Below are 19,620 nucleotides of genomic sequence, written 5' to 3' on the forward strand. Positions count from 1 at the left end.
TCCGAAGTTTTTTCGAGCTGGAAGGCGACCTGTAATAAGATACAATACAATATATTATCTTCATAATTTTTTTCATGATCTAGCTGAGGCGGGCATTCCCATGCTCAGCTTTATAAATTCATTTTCATGTACATAAGACAGACAACTGTCTGTGCGGGAGATTAATGATTCTAATAGAGTCATCATCCTTTGATTTGGATGATCATCTGTGCAGCAACAATGTACATTTGATGTCTTTATTTTCCTGAATATATCGCAGCCCAGATGGATGAAACTAGATCCGGGGTCTTCAAACTCATTCAATCTTCACTTGGAGTACAAGTCAATCCATGTGAAAGAAGTTCTGGAGTCGAACATGGAAAGACATCGCCTGATTACTAGCCAATGATGTAAGTTGTTAACAGGCGCGAGAGGAATCACTGATAATGATGATGACCCTCAAGGTACTACAGTACAATTCGTGTGGTGTGAATAAGGGACTTGGCGTCGAACACCGCGCAAAATCTTTCAGTCGAAGGCCATTGATGTAAACCTGTCGCCAGAAGTGAGAAACTTGACATTGAGGCATGCAAGCTTCAAAGTACTGAAAGGGTTGTTCCTAAGTCAACTTCTTGGATAATGAGATGATGTCCAAGAAGTGACCCACCATAGGAGGGCCTTAATGAATCCCACATCTATGACACATAACATGATTTTGGAGGTGAAAATGACCTGATGATACAGGGTTCAAGGTGGCGGTCATGAAAGAATGGAGCGTGAATGTATTGCAGCGGATGAGACACAAGTGAATTCTCTGAGCGACTTCTCTTGAACATACCGGCAACACTAACATGGATTAGTAGCGTTAACCCCAAATATGGATGGTGTGAAGGACCAATGGTGATATGACCAATGAATAGAACAACCCAACTCGACTCGGATGCTGAGTGAAAGTGTCATGTTCAAGAGCGACTTGCTACCAATAAAGTTTCTTCAAGTTTTCTTCCTAATTCTTCCGCAGTCATTGCTGACCAGTACCTCTTTATTTTTGTCAAGCTTGAGGAGGATAACATATGCTTGTTCTATAATTTTCCCTTCGGGCAAACCCGTCGCTATATTTTAACGAGCCTAGCGACAGTGAAACTCGTTCTTGTCTGTATGGATACGTTTTTCGCTATTCGGTTTTAATGAGTTTAACAACAAAGATAACTTGGTCCTTTCAATTTTAGAGAGTCTGAAAGGGACGTAAAGGAAACTCCAATAATCCTTTTTCGTCATATAATCCCTTAAGTCCGAAAAAGTATAAAATAATACGAAAGGGATGAATTTTCGGTAATTTTAACGAGCCGAACAAGACAAGCGCTCGATCTTTTTGTGTAATAATCCCTCAAGTCCAAAAAGATTAAAATCTAGAGGAGGGATAGCACTTCCGGTCACTTTAACGAGCTGGAGAGGCCAATCGCTCGGAAATCTTTTCATATTTTACAAGTCAGGTGAAAAGAGCTTAAAGGAGACTTGCTTTTGAGGAACGAGTGATAATTTCGGGTAGCAGCGGATTCCAGGTAAGGTTTGGAATTTTCCAGTCATGGCAGTGTCACAAGGATGGCTAACAAGATCACTCTTTGCAGCTGTTCCTGAAAAGGGGTAAACAATCAAATGGAGGTGAATGATCGGCTAAAACAGAGTGGAGGTGATGATGAGAACACGGCCAAGGCTCAAAAGCTGATGATAATGCATTCACAATGGTTATTTACCGAAAATTGGTTCATTTTTTAAAGATCTTAAACTTTGGGGGAACGTTTGCTCATCGCTTATGTTTAATTTTTAAGGAGCTTGAACTCCACATAAAAACTGCTCATGCCAGTCATATAATAAGGATATCTCATCTAAGATGCCATTTTTTATGGATCTCACACCTTTCAAAGCTTTTCCCTGGATCCTTTCTTTATGCAAGTTAGGAACGACCAATCTTACGAGTTTAAAGGGTTGAGAAACTACAAACTATGGAAATAAATGGTTGCTCTTCGCTTGCATGCAAAAAGGTTTGCATGCCCCCAAGTATAGCGAAACGTTTCCAGGTTACCATATGAAAGCTCCCCATCCGCGTTGCAAACAAAATGCTTCCTTGGCGATGTCTACCGAAATAGACAAAGGTGAGTGGCGCGGTCGCCTCCACTCACATAACTTTGATGAGGGAATCTTATTCCAGTCTAATCCCATTTTCCTAAACGGACGGGTGTGTCAGACTAGTCATATATCCTCCGCGGAAACCTACCCTATACCCAAGGTTTTCCTACCGAAATAGACCAGGGTGCATGCCCCCTGGGTTTTAGTCATGTCCTCCTGAATCACTCGCACTCTTCAGGTGGATGGACTGGAGATTGATGAGACATTCCTTGCGTGAAAAGACCATTTAGGGATGGCATTTGACTATTTGCTATGTGTGAGCTGGGGAATGAAAGCTGGTCTACAAGCTTGACCACTCGGCCTTCATGTGGAAAACACATTACTCTAAAGAGTGAGGAGACAATGGCTCCCATGTAATAAATATAGTCACGCCCAAGGAGTAGATTATAATCTAGAGGTCCTTGGACTACCATTATGTTCATGTAAATGGTTTTCCTTCTTAACGTTATGGGCACATTGGGAATGATCCCTAATGGTCGACTAGTTCCTTTGTCGAAGCCTGTCAGATTTCTCATCTCAGGCAAAAGCGATGGTGAACCAAGTGCTTCCCAAGAAATTGAGGAAAGGATACTCATAGAAGCCCCTTCATCTATGATGGTACCGACCATGATCATTTTGTAAGCTTGTACAATGATTCGGAATGGTACATTGTGTTGGCATTATGATACAAGTGTTATCCATGATGGCAAGATGACAGATTATAGTGCAGCAGGTCAATAGCAAAGAATCGATGTTTAGATTACAAAGAATGAAGAAAGAAGAGTCACGTATACGCAGGTTCGCTATATACCAAGTAGGGTATAAACACACTTTCATGCAAGGAAAAGCGCATATATGTTGGAGAACTTACTTTTGGTCCGTGGTAGTTAGTCCTCGGTATTTGAACCTATGGTTTTGGACCATAGTATCTCGTCAGACGTGTTGATCCCAAGTATTGGGTCCTTGGTATTGTTTATTATGGTTTTGGACCGTGGTATTGTGAAAGGACTAAGACTATAAAAGGAGAAGAAGATCATTAGGCAAAAAGTATCCGAAAAGTCTTGAATATCTGAGGAAGGATGAGATCCAGTATGCAGGTTATGGGTTGATGATGCATTTCTTGATCTGAGCTAAGGAAGGAACTCACCGGTTGATGGAGAACAAGATCTAAGGAGAGATCAGGATCTAATGGTTTGAAATGAACTATATTTATATGGTTGATTATGCTTATTCTAGATCTGCATACTGACGCAAGTAATGTTCTATAAATGTTATGAGTATGACTGATGTCTGGTACAGCTGCAAAGTTATAAGAAAATATTTTTAGATCTGTACGCGGGTTGGCCTTTGAAAAAGCACGTATGTACGCAGGTTTGATTCATCGTAGTAGCATATACATTGTAAAGTATGATATTTGAAGTTGCAGTTGGGTCTGATTGTTATTGCAGAGTTCTGTGTCTGCTCTGTGTTCTGGTGACTGTGTTGTTAACAGGGTTTCAGTGTTTCAGTGATTCAGAAATTGATGATGCTAGTTTTGTGCTTCAATGATAGTTATGGGTCCAGTATGGAAATTTGATGAAACGTGGCCTTCAGATTATAGTATTATGCTTCAGGAGTATCCAGTCTAAAAATGTATGAAATGTGGTACCCCGAGGAGAGAAGATTGTAGGCAGGCGCCTACGTATTAGTATCTTAGCTAGTACAAGAGCAAAGGGGGTTGGAGCTCCCTTCCAGGAGAGTCTAGAGAACGAGAGAAGGTTGTAGCCTTCTGCAGGTTGTAGCCTACGTGCTGGTAAAGGACTGAACCAGTACATTGTAAAAGAAGTTTCTTAATAAAGGAAGATAGAAACGAATTGCAGCAGGTGGTTTTCACCCACATTGGGTTTCCACCTTGTATCATGGTGTTCATGTGTGTTGCTTATGTGTTTTGATCTATCTGTTTTACTGCTACTGTTGACTGTTAATATGGCTAATAATGTTCTGATGCATCCATTGAAGATCACATAACTGAATCATGAGTTTAATGGTTATACGCTAGTTTCAATAGACACAGTCACGTATATACATGGGTATACTTAACTGAAGTAGCGTATATGAATCTGAGTATGAAAATGAAAAAGTATTATTGATTAGATAATACTGATTCACCCCCCCCCCCCCCCTCAGTATTATTTCCAACAATTGGTATCAGAGCAGGTCCTTTGGTAGAGGCTTGATCGCTTAAAGGAGATCCGTGGAACAATGGGAAAGAAGCTTAAGAAGAAAGCACATAAGCGGAAGAAGACATCTCAGAAGAACTATGACAGTGGGAGAATCAATTGGGGATTAGGTGTAAGAAGCTCTTCAGATTTAGAATCATTTCAGAATGAAGATGAACTATCAGGTATGAATTTGCTATCCTCTGATGTTCCAGCTATCTATCCATTTGGAAAAGATGAAAGTGATAGCGAAACAACTGAATGTGCTCTTATGGGTGAGAAAGAAAGATATCAAATAGAGGAAGAATTTAAAAGCTTGACTGACAAAATCAGAGATCAAGAAGATCTACTGAACATAAAGGATGGTTCCATCAAATAAGTTGTTACCAGACTAAAGGCTCAACATGAGGAAGTTAACAAGGTAAGGAAGTTATTCAAGGAAAAATATCAAAAGTTGTAGGATGAAGTGACATCATTAAGAAATGAAGTCAATGAGAAAGACACAATCATCAAGAAACTTAGAGATAGATCCAGTTATTATGAAAGTCTTGAAGCCACGATCCGCTCGCTAAAGGAAGATCTTGAAGAATCAAAGAAGCAAAATAAAGATCTACTCCAAGCTATTGAAAAACAGGAAAATGAAGTTATCAGCTTAAAATCTCAGCTGGAATGTGCCTTCAGAATTCGTCAAATGCAGCAAGATCTGAATGAAGAACAAGAAAAGGAGATTCTCAAACTGAGGCATCAGTTGGAAGAAGGAAGGAAAGTTGAAGAAGACATGAAGAAGCAATGTCTAGAAAAGGAAGAACAACTTCAAGTTGAGGTAAATATCTTGAAAGGTAAATTAGAAGAAAAGGATAAACTGTTACGATTTCAAGATAGTACTAAAGCCTTGGATGATATTCTTAGTAGTCAAAGGTCTCCTGCTATCAAGACTGGTCTTGGTTTTCATGAATCTGTTGAAGGTGAATCTAGTTCAAAAGGTGAGGCAAGGAACTCTAAAGAGAAATCCAAAACGATCAACAAGGAGATGAGAGGTCAACCTCATCAACAATCAAGGAAAGAGATTCTTCAAAGAAAATATCTTACTCCTAACTATGGTCGGCCATTTACTCAGATGAATAATATTGAATGTTATGAATGTCATAATCTTGGACATGTTGCAGCTAGATGTAGAAGAAGGGTGGTTCAAGATCATCACACAGAAAGATCATCACATTCCAGGTACTTCAATGGATATTGTTTTTCTTGCAATATGTTTGGTCACAAAGCTGCTGATTGTTGCAAGAGGAATATGAAACATGTGAGATGTTATGCATGTAACAAGCTTGGACATATAGCAAAGGAATGTAGGAACAAAGTACGGACATCACACCAAAAGGAGAAAACATCATCACACTTGAAGATATGGAAGAAGAAGGAAGTACAGTCAGAAAGATGTGGCACAGCACTATGTACTCATATACAACACAGCACAGACATAACAGACTCAGAGGGAGCTGAAAGCATAAAACTTCAGTGTCCTGAATCTCATATGCAAGTTTCATAAAGGGAAGTTGCGTATATACGCGAGTTAGACACTGCAAAAGTCACGTACATGTCAGTCTGAGGAAAAGTAGTGGGGACAGGCTCAGAAAAAGGATCTGATATGATTCAGTCCATTATTTTCTCTATTGGTTAATAGTCGCAGTCTGCTGAGGATGTGTGGAAATGTTTTTGATACTTGTAAGATGTTTATAATTGTTTTGATCCTAACTTGTTGATGATGATGTCTTGATGCTTATTGCTGATATATGCATGATCAGATATAACAGATGGCACAGGTTGAGGGGGAGCATATGCCTTTAATAATTCATTGTTGGCATTATGGTTAATAGTCCTTGGTGATGATGCCTATATGGCTAAATGATATATCTTGCTATGATGTGGTTATGCGTTGTCCATGATATGATTCTTGTGGTTACATGGCTGATGTTTAGATCATATTTGTGGATTGATTCTTAGATGGTGCATATATGATGCTTACATGGTGATCTTCATAAGGATAAGGAGAAGTACAAAGCTTGAATTCACATATTATTTACTTGATGATGAGTCACTCATATGATGTTGTCGTCATATGCATGAAGATCATATATTGCAGTTATGATGCAGGATTCCTATTGTTCTTGGCACATATATGGATGAGGATTGTTGGCTGGATACATGGATGATTATTCAAAATTGCATTATTGGAGACATGATGATGATGAGTTCTTATCTATATGATGATAGGTTGTACATATGTTGATTGATGCAAATATTCCCAATTGATGATACTTGGTTCATGCAGATCTAGATGGCTATGGTTTTTCTCACATATGATAGAATGTGAATGAGTCTGTATATGCAAAATTCTGTTCAAAGGGATGAATTGATGCAGACATACTTTGTTATAGGTTGATGAATTATAATCTACAGGACATTTACAGGTTGTTGATCTGGAAGTGGTTGTACGCGAGTTCTATGAGTAATATACGCGTATATATGCCTTTTTCTGTGGATACAGTTGTGTATATGTTGGTTTGAATGAAATTAGTGGGCCAGACTCTGGTTGAAGTTATTCTGATATGGGCCTAACAGAGACCATCCGACACAGGTTCAGGGGGAGCAGATAAACTTCTAATGATGCATTGTTGGCATTATCTTAGAAGCTTTTGGTTCTAGTTCGCAGCTGTTGTTGGTTTCAGGTGGAACAAAGGCAGAGGGAGAATAGGAGGAAATCTTGATTGCTGATCTGAATGGTGATTGACAGATGCTGCTGCTATCAGTTATTGGTGACTTTCATAATTCTTGCTCTAGATATTTCGTCTCTATGTCATGTATCTCTTTTATGGTGTCAAGGTCATGTAACGGCCTATTTTGGTTTCCCCACTATTCCTGGAATGAATGATGTAATGTAATTGTTTATCATATGTATCCCCACTTGGTTGGGCTGATGATCCCCACTTGATTGGGTGATGGTTATATGTATGAGTCCTTAGTGATAGGAAGGTCATCTATGGTAGAGTCATATTCTTCTTGTAGAACATCCTTTTGCAGATCTTGCCTACAGTCAGGGGGAGGATGATTAGCACACTTCAACAGAGTAGAGATTCAACATGTACTCAGGGGGAGCATGGACAGATTGGTACACCCTGGCATATACAAAGGGAGAGCTCATTCAAATATTTTAGCAGATACTCAGGGGGAGTATGGATAGTGGAATGTTTATTAAGGAAAGAAAATATCTTGGTCTACCCTTTGCCCTTGATGTCAAAGTGGGAGAGTGATTTGGTGTTGTTACCATCAAGTCCAAAGGGGGAGATTGTTGGCATTATGATGCATATGTTGTACTTGATGGCAACCCACTCGTAGAAGAACAACTCACTTATATATAACTAGATGAATCTACAGAAGAGATATCAGATGTGACAAAATACATGGGATGCAGGACAGCTCAGATGACAGTTCTCAGTATGACAAGTTAGCTTTTCCATCAAGTCCAAAGGGGGAGATTGTTGGCATTATGATACAAGTGTTGTCCTTGATGGCAAGATGACAGATTATAGTGCAGCAGGTCAGTAGCAAAGAATTGATGATAAGACTACAAAGAATGAAGAAAGAAGAGTCATGTATACGCAGGTTCGCTATATACCAAGTAGGGTATACACACACTTTCATGCAAGGAAAAGCACGTATATGTTGGAGAACTTACTTTTGGTCTATGGTAGTTAGTCCTCAGTATTTGAACCTATGGTTTCAAACCATAATATCTCGTCAGACGTGTTGATCCCAAGTATTGGGTCCTTGGTATTGTTTATTATGGTTTTGGACCATGGTATTGTGAAAGGACTAAGACTATAAAAGGAGAAGAAGATCATTAGGCAAAAAGAATCCAAAAGGTCTTGAAAATCTGAGGAAGGATGAGATCCAATATGCAGGTTATGGGTTGATGATGCATTGCTTGATCTGAGCTAAGGAGGGAACTCACGGGTTGATGGAGAACAAGATATAAGGAGAGATCGGGATCTAATGGTTTGAAATGAACTATCTTTATATGGTTGATTATGCTTATTCTAGATCTGCATATTGACGCAAGTAATGTTCTATAAGTGTTATGAGTATGACTGAAGTCTGGTACAACTGCAAAGTTATAAGAAAATGTTTTTAGATCTGTACGCGGGTTGGCCTTTGAAAAAGCACATATGTATGCGGGTTTGATTCATCGTAGTAGTGTATACATTGTAAAGTATGATATTTGAAGTTGCAGTTGGGTCTGATTGTTATTGTAGAGTTCCGCGTCTGCTCTGTGTTCTGGTGACTGTGTTGTTAACAGGGTTTCAGTGATTCAGAAATTGATGATGCTAGTTTTGTGCTTCAATGATAGTTATGGGTCCAGTATGGAAATTTGATGAAACGTGGCCTTCAGATTATAGTATTGTGATTCAGGAGTATCCAGTCTGAAAATGTATGAAACGTGGTACCCCGAGGAGAGAAGATTGTAGGCAAGTGCCTACGTACTAGTATCTTAGCTAGTACAAGAGCAAAGGGGGTTGGAGCTCCCTTCCAGGAGAGTCTGGAGAACGAGAGAAGGTTGTAGCCTTCTGCAAGTTGTAGCCTGCGTGCTGGTAAAGGACTGCACCAGTACATTGTAAAAGAAGTTTCTTAATAAAGGAAGATAGAAACGAATTGCAGCAGGTGGTTTTCACCCACATTGGGTTTCCACCTTATATCATGGTGTTCATGTGTGTTGCTTATGTGTGTTGATCTATCTGTTTTACTGATACTGTTGACTGTTAATATGGCTAATAATGTTCTGATGCATCCATTGAAGATCACATAACTGAATCATGAGTTTAATGGTTATACGCTAGTTTCAATAGACACAGTCGCGTATACACGCGGGTATACTTAACTGAAGTAGCGTATATGAATCTGAGTACAAAAATGAAAAAGTATTATTGATTAGATAGTACTGATTCACCCCCCCCCCCCTCAGTATTATTTCCAACACATTGGCCGGTACCCGGGGTCTGCCTAGTAGATTCCAATCGAAAGAAACGACTAGGTTGCTTGGAGGTGGGACCAAATAGATGGCCGGATATGACTCTAACGAACTTCCTTCCTATAGTAAAGGAACGGGTAGGCTGCCCCCATGTTCATCGGAGTCTGTGTTTACGAAAAGAATTTGGACGATGTCGTTCTCATTCTCTTCGGTGATTGTGTCATCTGAAGATAGACCTTTCAAAGACAAGACTGTTGGAAATAATACTGAGAGGGGGGGGGGGTGAATCAGTATTATCAGATCAGTAAAACCTTTCCAATTTCATACTTAGAAACATATACGCTACTTCAATTAAGTGAACCCGCGTGTACACGCTACTGTGTCAAATGCAACTAGCGTATATCCAGAGATCTTATGATTCAGTTAGCTTAATCTTCAGTAAATGCATCAGAACATTATTAAGCATATTTAACAGTAAACAGGTGCAGTATAACAGAACAGAACATCACACAAGAGCCACACACATGAACACCATGATATAAGGTGGAAACCCAATGTGGGTGAAAACCACCTGCTGCAAATCGTCTCTTTCTTCTTTAATAAGAAACTTCTTTTACAATGTACTGGTGCAGTCCTTTACCAGTACGCAGGCTACAACCTGCAGAGGGCTACAACCCTCTCTCGTTTTCCAACTACTTCTGGAAGGGAGCTACAACCCCCTCAGCTCTTGTACTAGCCGATCCATTTACTAGTACGTAGGTGCTGACCCTACAACCTTCTTTCCTTCAGGGACCACGTTTCATCAATTTTCAGACTGGATCCAAGAGTACAAAACAAACATTACTGCAATACAATCATCAACTTATACTTGCATCATAATTCATTAAACAACCCAATACTGAATCACTGAAACCCTGTCATCAAGAACACAGAACCCAAACCAGAGCCCAGAACTCTGCAACAACCACTAGAATCAACAGCAACCTGAAATATCAAATCTTATTATGCATACGCTACTTCACTGTACCAAAACCGCGTGTATACGCTCTTTCTCCAAAGGCAACCCGCGTGCAGATCTAGAAATAATTACTTATGCCTTCGCTGTCAGATCCGACCCTTGCCAAGCGTCCCGAACAGATAAACAGTAATACCAGATCTTCTCACTTCGTCAGACACACAATGCTTGCACTCACTTGCCTAATGATCTTCTCCTTATATAGCCTTAGGCCCTTTACAATACCACGGTCCAAAACCATAGTAACCCAATACCATCAGCTTCAAAACTAGGGATCAACACGTTCGTCGAGACATCAAGGTCCAAAACCATAGGCACAACTTCCAAGGAATAACTGCCGTGGACCAAAGATAAGTTTTCCACATACACGCGCTTTCACTGAAGCCAACCAGCGTGTACACGCGACTTGATATATAGAGAACCTGCGTATACGCGACTTGGTATATAGTGAACCTGCTTGTATACGCGACTTGGGCTTAACGAACCTGCGTGTATGAACTTTCTTGGCATGCTGTACTAAGATCTGTCCTCTGATTAAGTTGCCATCACCTGTACCAACCTCTGAGCACCTGTACCAACCTCTGAGTGAGTTGCCATCAAGGACAACACTTGAATCATAATGCCAACAATCTCCCCCGTTGGACTTGATGGCAACCACCACACCAAGTCACTCTCCCCCTTTGACATCAAGGGCAAAGGGCGGACCAAGATATTCTCTTCTTTGGTATACCTTTTACTGTCCATACTGCTGTCCATACTCCCGCTGAGTACATGCTGAAGTTTTTGATTTGGCTCCCCCTTTGTATATGCCAAGTTGTATCAATCCATCCATGCTCCCCCTGAGCAGATGCAGGTTCTAAGACCAGCCATTTAGATCTGTACCATAAGCATCAGCCTGCAATACTATTCCTTTGATCAAACAACAAGATGTATCATTTAGTTTCATCAGCAACTTCTAACCATAATGCCAAAAATGAATGATTTGAAGTATATGCTCCCCCTGAGTGTGAGCCAACCATGACTGAACCATTTCCTGAGTCTGTTTTGCTCCCCCTGAGCCTGAGCCAACCATGACTGAACTTGGGTCTGTTCTGCTGCCCTTTCTTCATATACGCGACTTTGCAGCCTGTAACTCGCGTATATACGTGACTTGTCTTCATTATATCAGCGTATGCAGGATGGAATACTGAATTTCATCACTTCCAGATTCCCCTGTGTCTGTTATGTCAGCTGTCTGAATTATGCCACACCTTTCTGTCTCTGTCTTCTTTAGTTCCTGGAACTGTGATGATGTATGGTCCTCTTGTTTTGAATTTTGAAATCTACTCCTGCATTCCCTTGCTTTATGCCCATAGTTGTTGCATGTATAACATCTTACATATTTCATGTTCCTTCTATCACAATCAATTGCTTTGTGTCCATATGCATTGCAGGCAAAGAAATATCCTCTGAAATACCTGGGATGCAATGATCTTTCTTGAACCATTCTACTTCTACATCTGGCTGCAACATGTCCAAGATTATGACATACATAACATTCAACATTATTCAGTGGAGGAAATAATCGTCTATCACGTCCATAGTTAGGAGTAAAGGATCTTCCTTGAGGAATTTCTTTCCTTGGTTGTTCCTTGTTGAGCATTTCAGATTTCTCATTAGAGTTTCTTGCCTCACCTTGTGAACTAGATTCACCTTCAACATATTCATGAAAACCAAGACCAGTTTTGATAGCAGGAGACCTTTGGCTATTAAGAATATCATCTAAGACTTTAGTACTATCTTGAAATCGTAAAAGCTTATCCTTTTCTTCTAGTTTACCTTTCAAGATATTTACCTCAACTTGATGTTGTTCTTCCTTTATCAGATACTGATTCCTTAGGTCTTCTTCAGCTTTTCTTCCTTCTTCCACTTGTCGCTTTAGTTTGATCACTTCATGTTCTTGATCTTCAAGAGCTTCTTTGTTCTGTTCTCTTGATTTTTTAAGATCTTCTTTTAGAGAGAGGATCTTTGATTCAAGCCTTTGAATAGTTATGCTCTGATCCTTTACTACATCCTGCAATTTCTCCCTTACCCTGGTTACTGTCTCCAATTGTTCATTTAATTTGGTAACTTCTTCAGTTTCTGCATTCTTCTTTTCATGTGCCATGAGACTTTTAATATCTTTGCTATTATTGGATGAAGCATTCTTCTTTTCATGTGCCATGAGACTTCTAATATCTTCAGTATCATTGAATGGACTTGTAATATGGGTATAATAGCTTCTACCATCTTCTTCAGATATCTTTCCTTTGTTATGAGGGCATCTAGCAGCATAGTGACCAACTCTACCACATAGAAAACATTTTAAAGGTAGCTTACCTTTGAACCGTCCAGTTCCCTGTTCAAGATTCTTGACAAAATTTACCTCATCTTCTTCCTCTGACACTTCGAATGCGGCTTCTGGTGGTACCTCTTGTCGCATTTCAAAAGCAGTTAAGATCCCGTGAAGCTGTGACATGGTGATTTTCTGCACATTCTCCTTTTCTTCTATGGCAGATACTTTAGAATCAAATTTAGCAGACAAAGATCTCAAAACCTTTTCAACTAAGACAACTTCCTCAAATTCTTCACCCAGATCCCTCATACAATTCACAATCTCATCCATACGCAAGAAATAATTAGCTATGCTTTCATTACTATGCATCTTAAGAGTTCCATACCGGATTCTGAGAGTTTGAAGCTTTGCTCTTTTTACCTGATCATCTCCTTCGTAGCTTGTGATGATTTTGTCCCATATTTCCTTAGCTGATTTGAAATGCATGATCTTCACAAATTTTGATTGTGTCAAACTACTCAATAGGACAGTAACAGCTTTGGCATTGAGCTCATATTGCTTTTTCTCTGCTGGATCTGTAGGAGTTGCTGATGGGAATTTGTATCCTCCTTCTACGATTCCCCAAATTTCTGCTCCAAGTGATTGTAGATATGCAGTGGTTCTTATCTTCCAGTGAGTAAAATTGTTCCCGTCAAAGACTGGTGGCCTGATGTGTGCCTCCCTTTCTGGATTAGCCATTCTGATGGATCTTTTCCTTCAAGCGATCAAGCTTCCTCTGAAGGACCTGCTCTGATACCAATTGTTGGAAATAATACTGAGAGGGGGGGGTGAATCAGTATTATCAGATCAGTAAAACCTTTCCAATTTCATACTTAGAAACATATACGCTACTTCAATTAAGTGAACCCGCGTGTACACGCTACTGTGTCAAATGCAACTAGCGTATATCCAGAGATCTTATGATTCAGTTAGCTTAATCTTCAGTAAATGCATCAGAACATTATTAAGCATATTTAACAGTAAACAGGTGCAGTATAACAGAACAGAACATCACACAAGAGCCACACACATGAACACCATGATATAAGGTGGAAACCCAATGTGGGTGAAAACCACCTGCTGCAAATCGTCTCTTTCTTCTTTAATAAGAAACTTCTTTTACAATGTACTGGTGCAGTCATTTACCAGTACGCAGGCTACAACCTGCAGAGGGCTACAACCCTCTCTCGTTTTCCAACTACTTCTGGAAGGGAGCTACAACCCCCTCAGCTCTTGTACTAGCCGATCCATTTACTAGTACGTAGGTGCTGACCCTACAACCTTCTTTCCTTCAGGGACCACGTTTCATCAATTTTCAGACTGGATCCAAGAGTACAAAACAAACATTACTGCAATACAATCATCAACTTATACTTGCATCATAATTCATTAAAAAACCCAATACTGAATCACTGAAACCCTGTCATCAAGAACACAGAACCCAAACCAGAGCCCAGAACTCTGCAACAACCACCAGAATCAACAGCAACCTGAAATATCAAATCTTATTATGCATACGCTACTTCACTGTACCAAAACCGTGTGTATACGCTCTTTCTCCAAAGGCAACCCGCGTGCAGATCTAGAAATAATTACTTATGCCTTCGCTGTCAGATCCGACCCTTGCCAAGCGTCCCGAACAGATAAACAGTAATACCAGATCTTCTCACTTCGTCAGACACACAATGCTTGCACTCACTTGCCTAATGATCTTCTCCTTATATAGCCTTAGGCCCTTTACAATACCACGGTCCAAAACCATAGTAACCCAATACCATCAGCTTCAAAACTAGGGATCAACACGTTCGTCGAGACATCAAGGTCCAAAACCATAGGCACAACTTCCAAGGAATAACCGCCGTGGACCAAAGATAAGTTTTCCACATACACGCGCTTTTACTGAAGCCAACCAGCGTGTACACGCGACTTGATATATAGAGAACCTGCGTATACGCGACTTGGTATATAGTGAACCTGCTTGTATACGCGACTTGGGCTTAACGAACCTGCGTGTATGAACTTTCTTGGCATGTTGTACTAAGATCTGTCCTCTGATTAAGTTGCCATCACCTGTACCAACCTCTGAGCACCTGTACCAACCTCTGAGTGAGTTGCCATCAAGGACAACACTTGAATCATAATGCCAACAAAGACCGGGTAGACTGCCACCTCAACCTTTTGACTTTCATCTGGTATGGATTCAGCGGGTTTATCTTCAATGACAGATGCTTCGACTGACCACAATGGCGTGTTAGTCGTATTTTCAACTAGCGATGGACACGGCAAGAGTTTCTTGTATCCAGGAGGAAGCCGTAGCGGCGAAGCCAAACGGTTATCCAAAACTCTTTTAGCTTCATCTAGGAAGGGACAACGGTGGACGGCGTGATCTCCTTCACACAATTTACAAGGAAATTTACATTTCCTTTTTTGTCCAAATGCTTCATTTTCACTAGTTGATGGTGTACTTTCAACATGGTCTTCAGAGGTTGATGACACCGGGTTGTGAAAACGAGGAGACCAGTCCCTTAAGATCCGAGGGATGCAAGGAAAATCTTGATGATAGTGGTCTCCTTTGCAAATGACACATGGAGATTTAGGCTTGGACGGTGCAGTGTGTGGATTTTCACTAGACGACGCCCGGTTACCCCTTTTCGCCTTTGGCTACTTTTTCTTCTTCTCTTTCTTCCCCTTCCCTTTCTTCTCCTTCTTAGTTACTTGATTTTTGGCCTTACCATCTTTATCAAGCGAAGAGGAAGGAGGGGAGGGAGAACCGAATGAAGTAGAAGGTTGGGGGGTAACTTTCGTATCATCCGGTTGCTGACTTGACTGCTCAGGAATCATGGTGTTCTGAACAACAAAGGTCAAGAAGAGCCATATTTGCAAGCCAATCGTCAATCCTGCAAGTGACAATGTGGCCATGTGAGGTGCACCAAGATCTCCCCAAGAGGAGAAAGGACTAGGATTTCCCCCAAGGGGAAATCCTTGGTTGGTGGACTCCATTTTCCTCAACCTAAGACCAACGTGGGAATGGTGATATTATTCCGATTAAAATAAATTTTAGACACTTTGACACAACTTGTTTTTTCAATTTTTAAGATTCGAGAAAAAAAAAAAGATGACTCTAGTCGCCTTCAATTTTTAATGAGCCTGAAGTGACAAGTGCTCAGATGTACCTTTTCCTTTAAGGAGTCTAAAAAGGAATGAAAGAGACTACTCTGGAAATCTAGACAGAGGGATTACCAAACCAATCGCAAAACTGCAGAATACTTTTTATGGTATGGTAGTCAATCTTCCCAAATTCTATGTTCAATGCATTGTGATCGATAGGGCAGCAGACACGGCTTCCTATGCATAAAGGCTATAGCCTATTGTGGTCTCCCAATATATACTCGACGGTACGTGGGATCACAAGTCCATACTAGCACTTGTCATCTCAAATAGGAGGAATCACCCAACCAACAGTGAAAACGACAGTTACCAGGCTTTACGACACCGGAATACATCTCTAGCCTAGACTTCTAGATGTTGTGTGTTAGGTTCCAAAGCGTTTTTAGGTTCATTAAATTTATTTTACAGTTGATATTTCTTAAGAAATTTGCCTTTCAGGTTCACCACGTGATGTAGATGTACAATTCCTAAAATGCAATCTAAGATGATAAACAATCGTTTAATCTTCTTTTTGCAATGAAAATCCTAGCTACTAAATAAAGAGAGATGATATTCTTTCAACATAGAGCAGAGAGCACACACTAGATGCACTGTCCTAAATCAAACCAACAAGTAGTCTAAATGAAAATGCACATTCCTGTATTTGTTTTTAGCTTTCTTAATGTGTGAATGACAGGAAGAATGCTAAGTACAAATCTGAATTATCTTTTCAAAGCGACAGTACTAACAAATTTCTCTTCAAAAATGAAAGGAAGATAATGACGACACTTTACTATTTTGAATTGAAAACTGCTTTCGACACTTGAAAAACTACTAATTCAAATCAAATATAAGAGTAACTGTATAATCGACCATCAAGATAAATAGAATTCTTTTCTTTGACTGAAAACGACACTTGCGACACTTTCAAATCAAAGGACAACAGTTCAACTATGCTACTACTTTGTAAAAGAGAACTGAAAATGGCGGAAAATACACAAAAACATTCGCAGTTCTTTGCACAATGGAGGTGGAATGATGGAAAGGAAGGGGGTTTCGACAATGGTATACTGATCACAGACAGCAAAACTTCTGAATAGAGCTGAAGAGAGTGAACACAGAAACCAAAATCTAAGAGTAGAAGAAGTCTTGTTTGATCATTGCACCTGTAACATAGGGAAAGTGTGATGCAGCACACCTACTACACACGGGAAGTGTGATGCATACAGATTCCCAAGTGTAAAAGGTTCGATGGTCTAGGGACGAGACTTCAACTGGGTTCCGGGTCACAGTTTACAGCTCAGTTCAGGGATTTAGGCCGGGCAATTGATGTACAGTAAATAGAAATCACAGGGGCTGATCTAATGAGGTTACTAGAGCCACCACTAGGGCAATTAGAAAGTTTGCAAATATATTGTTCAATTTATAAACAAAACTCGGAGATAGACTGAAGCAACATTGATCTACTTTGCACTTGCATAGCAAATGCAGTTCGAAGGCTCGTTGTCTTGACTTCAGGCTCCGTCTGTAAGTTTATAAAACAAACAAATATAGAAAAACAAAAAATCTATTCGCTCCCCAGTCGACTCACCATTTTGTTATCGGGAAATCTAGTGTCCACTCGGAGTTGCTAGTCCCACTAAGACTGGTAGCTATCTTAGAAACAAACAAACTAAAACTACTTTTGTTTTCCTTTATGAGAAGTAGATAAGAGTGGAATGAAGGACACCAATCTCAGTCTTGTGCTTGGTTCCGTGCTCGGTTCCTCTCCCTTCTAACAGATCCTTGCCACTTCTCCTTTGTCTACCCGGCTTCAAAGAGCACCTGTGGAATCAAAGCAGCATAATACTATCGAAGAACAGGGATCTACAATCATAAACAATATAGGACCAGATGTATATTGACCACACAAATGCATATATCATCAAACATATGAGAATGTGGAGGAAAAATTGAATAGCTTTATTAATATCAAGAATAGCAAAGAGGATTACAACCAATTGTTCTGACCCAGCGTCATCCTCTAGCATGAAAGCCCTTCTTTCACCTCATGAAAATCTTAGATCACCCAACTATGATATTCCAACAAGAAACCAATAGCACTTCCTTACAAGATACAAAATTCCAGCCTCTAACCTCTGGGATGAGGGATCCATATATAGATGATTGTAGGTGGGTGAGTCAGCTTCTAGGATTTTGATTAGTGTCCTCTCTCTAATAGTTCTTGATTCCACTTGGAGATTGATGATCTCTTACTCATCCCTGGGCAAATTCAGAGAGGCAAGTGTCATAGGAGAAGTTATTGGAAGATTCTGTGATCATCCACCTCGCAAACTGTCTCTGCCATTTGTCCACTCTCACCCATCACACCCTACAGAAGGTATTTTCAGTATGCATCGCACCCTTTTCACTGGGCAAGTGGGATGCATCGCACCCTTAGCACTGAGCAACCTGTATGGTCCAGTTTTGACTAGTTCTGAGCAGTTTCCTATGGAGAACTTCTGGGAGATGATGTAATCAGCTGACCTTGTTCCTTTAGGGTATGAAAAAACACTTTTAGGGACTTAAGAGCCCTTGGTTTATGGACATGTTTGATTGGGGTTGCAATGCCCAAAAATGTCTATAACATGGAGTGAAATGAAATGATGAAGAGGGATTGGATGATGATGCTAGGGCTCAAAGAGTAGTGTAGGTTTGTGAAAATGGAGAGGATGCTCTTCTTGTTTTTTTCTCAAGAATGAAATGGGATCGATGAATTATGAATAGATAGTGAATATGAAGTGGACGGAGGAATTCGAGTGCTGTGGTGACTTGGCCTTTGTAAAAATTTATTCTTTTAACTATTGTCCTCATTCCTTGAAATCATCACCCTTCATAATTTGACTTTTAAACATTACATGAGTGAAGGAGTGAGTTGCAATCAACTAGTTGAAGGCAACTGAGACTATTGACCCATTCTTAGCTTATAAAACCTCATCTCTCATGCATTGACAACAAATTTCTAACTATAATATGCTCAATAGAAGAGGTCAAGAATATTGCATACATGTACCTACTTGATGGTTTTTGGAGAGACATGCATGCTGCTGCTTAGTTGATGTTGATGTGTAGGTGTTGGATGTTGATGTTGATGATCCTAATGTTGCTTCTAAGCTCTGGAGGAGCTTCTTTGACCTCCGGATCTCCTTTAAAACTGCTCACTACCAATCATATAGGTGTTGTTCTGTATCCTGTAGGTTTATAAGACAACGACTTTTTGTCCATATCTCCCAAAGGCTAGACTAGATTCAGCCGAAACATTTTGAGCATGTTGCCATCATCATTATGCACCTACCCATAGAAATATTTTTGTCAATGGATGCACATATCTCGAGGAAAACTAAAAATGGCTGAAGGTGATGGAGTTTGATTTCTTGGAAACTGTGCACTGGAATTTGTTGAAATTGCTTGGGAATGTTACCATCATCCATATGCATCTCCCCATGAAACAAATTTTTAAATGGATGCACAGATATTGAGAAAATGCAACAATGGTTGAAGGTGATGGAGGCCAATTTCTTGGAAACCATGCACTAAAATATGTTGAAACTGCTCAAGCATGTTACCGTCATCCATATGCATCTCCCCCTGAAACAACTTGGCAAATTGATGCATGGTTTTCAAGTTAGAACAAAAACAAAATTATGCTCTATGTATTTTTGTATCCTGTAGTAAAACAGAGCATCCTGTAGTTTTT

Source organism: Pinus tabuliformis, chromosome 4_2, assembly GCF_031772625.1.
Source record: "Pinus tabuliformis cultivar Carrire ecotype Pingquan chromosome 4_2, CPIR1, whole genome shotgun sequence".
In the NCBI taxonomy this organism is placed as follows: Eukaryota; Viridiplantae; Streptophyta; class Pinopsida; order Pinales; family Pinaceae; genus Pinus; species Pinus tabuliformis.